Below are 10,663 nucleotides of genomic sequence, written 5' to 3' on the forward strand. Positions count from 1 at the left end.
GTAGCATTTCTTATTACGATAAATAAACAAATTCATAAAATCGTCCACAAGCAATCGAGAGTCTTGGTCAAGTTGACTTCCAGCGCGGTTATCAATAATTAAATGATTTACAACAATCAAATAAATTTTAGTGGATCCGCGCATTCTCAGTTATAAACGAAAGAAATCAGCCGCCAAGCACGTGCGGAATCGTCGGAACAGGCGGGCGTGTCGCCAACAATTATTAGAAAACGAAATTTCTCACACACGCAAATTCGGATCCCCTGAGACCCGCAACTCCATCTCCTCCTCCATCATCTGACAGAGTCAATCCCTCAAACCTGAGAAATTACCTTCCTTACCCCTTGATTGCCTCCCACGTCCGAGCAAAATTCACCCCCTTCCTTTCCTGTCACGTATCGGATATTTCACCACCAATGAATAATCTCGAAAACTAAAATATCTTACCAACCATCTGCATGAAAATATCTTACCAACAAACCTTCAAAACAGAAAACCTGACACATCCCACGACAAAATCCACCCCTTGAAGTTTCCTACGTAAACCGCGACATCGCAGAACTATCATCAATATCATTTTACCGCCACTATCAGTCACGCTGAGTTCCGAGCTGCTTAATCTTGAACCATGTGTCAAACTTAAATTGTGCGCATTACTTCCGCAACCCTAAGTGTTAACAAGTGCCGACGAAAGTCATCACGAAGCCACAGGGCCCCAAAAATTTCGGAACACAGTCGAGTAAAAATTAAACCAGCAAATAATGAGTTCTGTTTTTTTCCCTTTCTCTTTTCTATTTCTCCCCCTTATTAGGGATGATCCATCAAACTCTCAAATCTCCTGGTTTCATTAAATATAAGTTTTATTCTTAAATTTTATTTTGATAACTTGTGGATACCGCCAGTTCAACTCATCGGTATCGATTTGGTCGATCGACGTTGGCATTTAAATTTGTGGCGATTTTGCTGTCGCTGCAGGTATAGCTTGACCTATGTCAGCCTTCGAACTCTCAGCGTCTCTTCATTTTCGCTGCCGCGGATTCGGATGTTCGCTGTCGATATTTGAATTTATAGCGATTTCGTTATTAATATTTCCTTAATTTTGTTTTAGTTGTTACAATTTTTTACATAACAATTTTTATCTCGATACCATTCCAAAAAATGTCGTAACCCAATATATGTTGCAACATACGTAATATAGCGGGTGCTTTGATGTAACAGGAAAAGGATAATAACAAATTAATTTTACAAGTAGTGCTGGTTTCCGGCATAAGAGATTTCATAATGGAATTATCCAAAGTATCCGAACGGAGAGATTCTTGTTGAATCTGGACTACGAACAAATCCCATATTCGTAATTCTGATTTTGACATAGCATAATAGTAATACCAATTCGTAAAGGTTGAGTGAATCAATAGCCCGAAACGTTAATATCATATTTTCATCATTGAATCTTGTATTGTTGTTCATATCAGTATTATTAGTTAATTCTAATGTCACATTTTCCGCTCTGATGTCTGAATCTGAGATTAAAATCCCGAAAATGGCAGTCCATAATAACTGTGTCATAAGAGACATTGTCTACTTTTTGTCTTTATAAGGAATTTAACCGGACAAATTACTATTTTTAATATCACTCAGTCGTAATAAATATCGTGATATCTGAATATAATAATGCGATTTTCTTGATGGTTGAATCGAGAAATGCAGTAGTTCTAATTGCCCAACTGATGATATATCTTACTTGACACGTGAGAAGTATTCGAATCGGGAATCCATTTGTCCCTACGTCTTATGTATATGATAGACAATTACTACGTTTACGCGAGCGTTACTTCTGTAGTAACTTACGATAATTCACTCGTTTACGCGGAGTAAATTATCGTAAATTACTACAAAAGCCCGTTTACGCGAAGGAAAATCCCGTTTACGCGAAGGAATTATCGTAAGTTACTACAGAAGTAACGCTCGCGTAAACGTGGTAAATGTGCAATTACGGACTGTAAAATAAAATTACGTTTTCTAAATTTTAAGATCTATAAATTTTTAGATTTTTAAAGTTATAAAAATTCGACATTCAAGTATTTATATACTTTAAATCGTCTGATTTTGACATATATTTGCTAAAATTGAATCACGGCTCATTAGATCGAAATGGGAAATAATTTTACAATTATTTTACAATTTGCTGTTATAAAAGTGCACTTGTTTATTTACAATAACCTTTATATTTGGATTCCATCCTTTCTATATCCAAGGTCCACCTGTTTGGAATGTTCTTGATAATAACAGAACAAGAAGTTTGAGTCGCCAGTAGATAATTAAAAATTACTAAAGATGTTGTAATCGACCCAACTGGCCAAATTTATTAATCGAAAAACGCTACGTTTCGACCGAGGATCCGGTCCTTTTCAAGCGTGTATACAAAACTCACAAATGTCGATTAGTCAAGCATAATGCCCTAACTACACCGAATCTAAAAGCTAAACGACACAAAATTAATTTGCAATTAAGTGAAAATTATATCAATATTATACGAAACAGAAACTTACATATTTGTGCGTCGGAATCTGAGTAATAACAAATTTGTTAAACGGTATATTTCGTGAAATGTTTGTAACATGACATAGCAGTGCGGTGGTACAATTTAGACTGATGAACCTGACAATTATAAACAGACTGGTGCCGTAAACAATAAAAGGCAAGAACATAGAGAGGGAAGCAGCGGAGAGGAGAGACCAGCTATATTTCTTTTATGATATGTTCGTAGAGAACGTTAAGATTCTCCGTGTCCTTTTGCAAATTGATGGTGTCGTCAAATTTTTTAATAAAAACATCTCCGCTATTTCTCTCTTTCTGGTCTGTCCTTCCTTATGTAATATTTCAGGTTTTCCCCAGTCAAAATCATGCCCATAGGATATTCGGTGTTCACTCACTACAGAAAGATTGCTAGCGTGTTTTCTAATATCGCTCTGGTGTTCCCTGAGACGCGTACACAGATGCCTTTTAGTCTGCCCTATATATGTGGCCCTACAATCCCTGCAGTTAATTTTGTACACTATGTCAGTTTGTTTTAGGTCGTTAATTCTGTCTTTGCCCCGTCTTATTAAGCAATCAAGTTTTTAGGAACCGTGTATAAGGTAGTGATATGGAGTTCATTTAAAGTACGGCAAATGCTATCACTCAACGTTTTTATATAGGGTAAAGGTATGCAGTTTTTAAAATCAAAAGTTGTGTTATTGTCAGTGGGAGTATTAAGTGTGTTGTTACGTGTTTTGAGAGTGTTTAGACGTTTGGCAATGTGTTTATTAACGATTGGTTTAGGAAAACTGTTGTTGCTCAAAATTTCTTTAATTATCTTAATATTGCCATCGTGGAATTTTTCATTAGAAAGTAAAACCGCGCGATCAACCAAGCTAGTAATAGTGTTCAATTTGTATTTTAAAGGATGGTTAGAATGAAAATTTATGTAACGTCCAGAGAACGTCGGTTTTCGATACCAATTGGTTATTAATAAGTTGCCATTCCTAATTACAGTCGTATCCAGGAAGTTGAGTGACGCATTCGTTTTCAATTTCATAAGTGAACCTAAGTCTAGGATGATATCCGTTGAAAACTTTTAAAATCAAGCCCACACTTGTTTTGGGAATCACCGCAAAATGTCATCGACATATCTAATGAATATCCGGATGTTAAAATTCAAAAGGCTTAGGCAATGCGTCTCTAAGTCATCCATGACAATATCAGCGACGACCGGCGATAAAGGAGATCCCATGGGGCTGCCGAAGATTTGTTCGTAAATTTCGCCGTTAAAACTAAAACTAGTGGACGATAAAATAAGATCAATTGCGTGTAAAAACTGTGATAAATTGAGGTCAGTCTTGCTAGAAATATAGTTCCACCTTTTCTCAATTCCCTTTAATACTAAATCTTTAGGGATGTTCGTAAATAGTGCCGTGACGTCAAGTGAAATAAGTGTTTCGTCATCCTTAATATTCATGTTGTTTCTCTCCTGTTGAGGTCTCTCCTCTCCTGTTGAGGTCTCTCCTCTCCGCTGCTTCCCTCTCTATGTTCTTGCCTTTTATTGTTTACGGCACCAGTCTGTTTATAATTGTCAGGTTCATCAGTCTAAATTGTACCACCGCACTGCTATGTCATGTTACAAACATTTCACGAAATATACCGTTTAACAAATTTGTTATTACTCAGATTCCGACGCACAAATATGTAAGTTTCTGTTTCGTATAATATTGATATAATTTTCACTTAATTGCAAATTAATTTTGTGTCGTTTAGCTTTTAGATTCGGTGTAGTTAGGGCATTATGCTTGACTAATCGACATTTGTGAGTTTTGTATACACGCTTGAAAAGGACCGGATCCTCGGTCGAAACGTAGCGTTTTTCGATTAATAAATTTGGCCAGTTGGGTCGATTACAACATCTTTAGTAGTTCTTGATAATGTTTAATTTGTAAGATTTCTTTATACATTCAATCATTTAAGTAAGTAAAGGGAATAGGTACTCGAAATTAAGGTCTATTTTTTTTGCTTCTTCTTCAGGCAGCTTTTTTTGGATTTCTTTCGTATTTCACGTCGAGATTACATACCATGAACATTTTTGTTTCACGTTTATTTCGAAGGGCCTGGTCCATTTTCGTCAGAACCGTCTTTTCTCCTTTTCTTACAATGTATGTAATTATATTTTTCGGTTTTGCGGAGTTATAAGAGAATTCGACATTCAAGTACTATTAATGTACTTTGAATCGCCCGATTTTGACATATTTGCTAAAATTAAACTAATTTGCGTCGTCAAAATTTTTAGGATAAAATTTTCCATACGTAACGAGCTATTCCGGGAGCATCGGTGGTCAAAATATAAGGTTCTGAAAAGTCGAGATATTGCAAAACTGGTCCTTCGCTTAATTTTTAATACCTCAAAAGACTCTTCTTGAGCAGATGTCCATTCAAAACGCATATCATTTTTTAATATCTGGACTTGTTTCATATTTGATCTCAATTTTTATTATATCTGAATTATTTTCATTTTTATCACTATTATCATCAGTATCATCACTATTATCGACGAGTTCCGGTTGCACTTGTGGCAGTCGTGGCAGAATAATCATAAATTTACTGCCAAAGTAATTATTATGATCTTGAAAAGTATTCCGTAATCCTTCCCCAGTAGAATAGTCTGTGGATCTGTCACAACTCATTCCAGTAACTGTAACAATTTACCCGACATATGGGGCTGATTGTTACAATTGTAGTCGCCTTATAATTATCATTGATGCAAAACAACAAAATTAATTGGACTATTTAATTTAAAAAATTATATTTTTGTGTTTTATATATATACGGCTGGTTGGCGCTCGCCTGTATATAGTCAATATCAGCGTCCTTAGTGTTAGTTGTATATACTAGTTAATAAGTTGCATGTATTATTAGCGTACATTGGTCGGAACGTTACCGTTGGTAACACCAAAATCGTAATTCGTGACTCGCGCGAGACGTTGGCGGATCGCGATAAATAGGCAACACTCGCGCGACTCACCCGACTCGTGCTGCCCGCCTGCGGGTGGCCCGCCCAATTCCTGGAAAAGCTGGTACTCGCTCGCGCCGCAATTCGCAGGTGCGTGAGACGATGGAGTACCGGAGGACACATTCGCTGTTCGAACGCGAACTCGTCAACACTCACATTTTTGGAGCACGAGGAGTCGACTCCCTTCGAGCTCGTGCTTTGCTTGCCTGTTCTGTCCGCTGCACCGCTCGTCTGTCTATCTCGGGCCTTGCCTACCTTCCTGCACTGCTTGCTTGTCTATCGTGTCTTGCCTGCTTGCTTGTCGGCTCGCCTCCTCGCTTACAACGAAGGACTTACCCGAGGGAAGGACGAAGGAGAGAGGAATAGAGAGAGAGACGAGAGAACACCATCCGAGAGGGCAACGGGCAACGAACGGTGAGTCGCTTGGCTATTGTTTTCGCTCGCGTTTTCGCTTTCGTTTTGCATGTCGTTGCATCTCGTGAGGGAACGGTCCCTCTGGTCCTTCGAGTTATCGCTACACGCTTTAGACCATTTGCGAATCCGGGGCGACTCACACCCCCCCGAGCAACGGCTATTGAACAATTTTTTTGCGATTTGTATTTCATTTATTAGTTACGTGTAAAAAAATTATTTAAAAAGAGCAAACCAACCAGCCCCAGTTTCCCTATGTCATTGTTTTTATGTAAAAAAAATTAATGCGGAATACATACATAAAACCTGTTTTTAGATTCTTACCTTAACAGTGTATGTAGATTTGACAGATAATGTATCTTGGCAAGGAAATATTGCTCTAGCGTTAGCAGTGTATGTAGATTTGACAGACAAGGTATCTTGGCAAGGAAACATCGCTCTAGCGTATACTAGCTGAAAAAAATAATTTTTTATTATGATAGACATTATATTTAAATGGAACAAGAAAACTTTTTTTATTTGGTTTTTATTGAAAATGCATAGTGTGAAACGGTGGAATAAATTAACTATGTGGAAGACAGATGTACGTGGAAGACATATATTTAAATTGAACAAGAAAACTGTTTCTTTATTCGGTTTTTAATATGTAATTTTGGCTTGTACTTTTCAAGGGCTACGGATATATCTCCGGAAACGTCTGTAGAGAGTGTCTTGCATTAATGTTATGATATCTACATTGCACTTGCGACCCTTGGCGCGCACTCTAATAACATTGCCCTCCCTGCTCTCGCCGATAAAAAAATTGCCCATAATGGATCACATCATTTGGTCGAGTTCAGTTAATATTTCTATCCCTGACATAAAATAGAAAAAAAATTTATTATAATTTTACAGTGTCGTCCACTCACAATACAGCCATTTTAACTATTGCGTTAATTTTATTGTAATTATGCGATAATTTTTTAACCGATTGACTAATTTTGTATTTCGACACTGAAAATAGTCCTATAATGGATCGAAACGTCTGTAGATGTTTAACTCAAATATAGAATTATTAACGTCAACACCTTGTTACTGCTCTATGCTCTATATACTCCAACTGATTTTTAATCTTTTGAGCCTTTATTACTTATATTTCTATCCTTCTCTGTCTGTTACTTGAGTCTACGAAGACGACGTGACTCACGTTCAGGAAGGTTTGTTCAAATCTTTTTCCAGAATTCTGTATATACTTTCTATGTGTATGCCAGTGAGCTCCACAATGAGTCTTGTGGACACATAGCGGTCCGATCGAAAGATTTCAAGCACCTTTTCCACGTTTTCGGGGGAACGACTTGTTTTTGGCGGCCCTGGTAGATCGCCTGAGATAGCCTCTTTACCGTTACGAAATAGATTATACCAGTAAAGAACAGTATAATCAGCCAAACAATCACTACCGTACATTTCCTCTAGCATTTCGTGCGTTTTGCTAACTGTTATGTCCAGTTTGAAACAAAATTTAATATTTGCTCTTTGTTCCATTTTATTATCCATGGTATTTGTTCAACGAGTGTCAATAAGGTACTAACAACTATACGAGACGGCGCTTTTTCACATGGACAAAAAGCAGTACTTATGGCTTAGTTTACGGTTGCAATATACACACAATATGCATATATATATTTATTTTCTCTTTTTATGTGTATTTAAGTGGTCAAGATTAATAAAAAAAGAGAGATAGTAGTTATAGTAGGCCGATTCCACCCCGGGGGCAATGAGGGGGGGTGAGGGAGGGGGGTATCGGGTTTCGCGGGGGGTAAGGGGGAGGGGGAGGGGGTATCGGGTTACACAAGGGTATCGGGTTTCGCGGTGGTGAGGGGGGAGGGGGGGTATCGGGTTACACAAGGGTATCAGATTACGAGGAGGGTGAGGGGGGAGGGGGGTATCGGGTTACACAAGGGTATCAGATTACGAGGGGGTAAGGGGGAGGGGGGTATCGGGTTACACAAAGGTATCGGATTACGGGGGGGTGAGGGAGAGTGGGGGGTGACCTTGGCATACCACCGGGATGACTCACCGGGGGATGACTCACCGGGATGACTCACCGGGATGACTCACCCGCGTTCGAGTTCGAGTTCGCGGTCGCGCCGCGGGTCCGCGCGGGGGGGTCGGCATCGCGCCGCGGGTCCGCGTGGGGTCCGCGTGGGGGTGCGCGGTCGCGCCGCGTATATATCTAGCTTCTATCAGCATTGTAGATAGCACATCATATATTTACACGCCGCGGGAAATCCTACCTTAGCAGGGCGGCGAATCTCTACAAACTCGCTACGCGGTTCGCGTAGGCAATCAGCGCCTCGTCCACGAGGAGAGATCGGTCCCCCGTCAGGCGGAAGAGGTCTTCCCGCGCGCGGCCAGGCGCGGATATCGTGCCGAAAAACGGAAGCCGGGGCGCGGGAGGAGCGCCTTCAAACGTCTCTATAGCGTCTTCAAACTGGGGAGCATCGGGTCCCCCCAAAATTTCACTGTCTTCTATGTCTTTAGGTATAAAAGGTTCGCGCGGAGACATCACAAAATCACAGAACACGTCCGAACACGCGTTCATACACAAAAAAACTCGTAAAAAAACACGTGTACCACTTTGCGCTGACTCGATGCGACTGAATTCAATGACGGTTGCAGAACGGAAAAGTCGCCAGAGAAAAAAATATAATGGGCGGTGTATAAAACTGATAGCAATACGTCTCGCATTACACCTGCGAGCGTAGACGTCCGCTAGAGCATCGACGCCTCGCTTCTATGTTATGATATGTGATATTTAATTGTAAAATTCAAGCAGCCGGAGTTTTGGCGGACGTCGCATATACGACTCGAATAGAAATGCGCGCGAAGGAATTATAGTATGATTTATACTTTAAAAAACAATCTATCTACGCAGTACGTAAAAGACAAAGGAAGAAATGACGTCATCGAGACGATGATCGACTCGATAACGCGTCGAACCTGTCGAAACATGTTCGTCGTAAACAACATTTTTATGGGAAAAGGGGTGTTATCGCGTAGACTAAACAATATATCTACGCAGTACGCAAGACAAAGGAAAAGATTTTTTTAAAAATCAGTTGGAGCGAGAGAGATAGCAAAGGGTATATAACGAGGGATGAAGCGCGTCGAGCCGCAGTAGTGAGATTTGAGAGCTATACATCGATCGAAAAGTAACGCGGTTTCTTCGTTATTGTATGGTTGAACATTATCGCGTGCAAGTGCTCTGTAAAAGAGATTCTTTTATCGCTCAGTCGCAAAGATGTTCGTCCTGCTGTCGAGACCGTCGGACATTCGCGATTTTAGCGTCAAACAGCTGCAATTCGTGCCGAAAGCCGTTCTGTTGCAAATGTGCGGCGATCACATTCACTACGTGTGGGACAAACTTCCGGAGCATATAAAGGCGGATTTGGAGGTTCAAAGCCTATCGTTGCTGTGACGAACATTGGAATCAACCGTGGCAGCAAACGCACATCGACGGTCCCGCTCCGATGATTAAGGATTGCGGCGAATGTCAACGAAAATAAAAACATTAGCTTTCGCGAGTGGAACATTATATATAACGTGCGCAACATGAAATGGACAAGTGGCGAGAGCTCTACGGAGTCTTCAAAATTTGTGGATGTTGTAACAACGGAAGATATTACAATAGATGTCGCCGATGATTTGCGTAAAGAAGATCAAGGAGTGAAATTGACTGATGTGCGACGAATATCACCGGTACAGTTTCTTCGCGATCGCGAACTAGGTATACGCGGAACCGGTTAACGCATCGCTAGACAAGGAGTCGTTATCGATACCAATTCTCCTTATTACTGGAGGTCTAACGTGCAACGAAAAGTGTATCGACGGCTGCGGGACGAGTGCGTTAGCGAGGAAGAATCACGTGCAGCTTACCGTGCTGACGTTGTGCCGTATCATATTAAGCCTATTGTTGACTATCGCTATTGGGCGTCTAAAATTTTTGAAAAGCTTGACGATTGTGAAGCAACATACATTAAGATTCATACAGGTATTGGGAAATATGTTGAATTGGTGGTGATGAACAATTCGGTACGTATGTATATGTACCCTGGCCGTATCAATGATCCTAATCATCTATTGATGCTTCGAAGAACTTATGAACATGATTATAATGATATTATTAATTGGGAACTTAATCATTTTAATGCCCCCTACTTCAGGCCTAATGATTTTATGTGTATGCACTTTGAAATTCAACGTTGCAAACGATATTGTTCAGCGTGTGATCGAGTCACGTGCAAGTGCTCCATCGAAGAGTGAGACGTAATCGACAATTCTACAATATGGAATGTGCGTCGAATTCGTGGTGATGAACAACCTGAATCTGATGAACAATCTGAATCTGATGAACAACCTGAATCTGAATAGATAAAACATGGAGCAATTCGAGCAAACCGAACGCGATCTGTTGGAGCTGTCCGACCAAGTCGCTACCTTGAGTGAATATTTCACATGGGCGCTGCAATGCGCGGAATTCGTCGAGCAGCTCGAAGAAAGCTGTCGTACCAAACGTCCGCGGCTCTCGATCGGGCGGAGACAAAAGTTGGTTGCCAGAATCGCGCGACTCGAGGGTGCGAAGACGCGATTGGAAAGACAATTTATCCATAGCGGTGGTGATTATGCGAATGCCGGTAACAGTGACGACACGCGCGCGACAGAACTCGTATGGCG

Source organism: Temnothorax nylanderi, unplaced genomic scaffold (genome assembly GCF_030848795.1).
Source record: "Temnothorax nylanderi isolate EJ_2023f unplaced genomic scaffold, tnyl_v1.0 TNYL_tig0292_pilon, whole genome shotgun sequence".
Taxonomy (NCBI): Eukaryota; Metazoa; Arthropoda; class Insecta; order Hymenoptera; family Formicidae; genus Temnothorax; species Temnothorax nylanderi.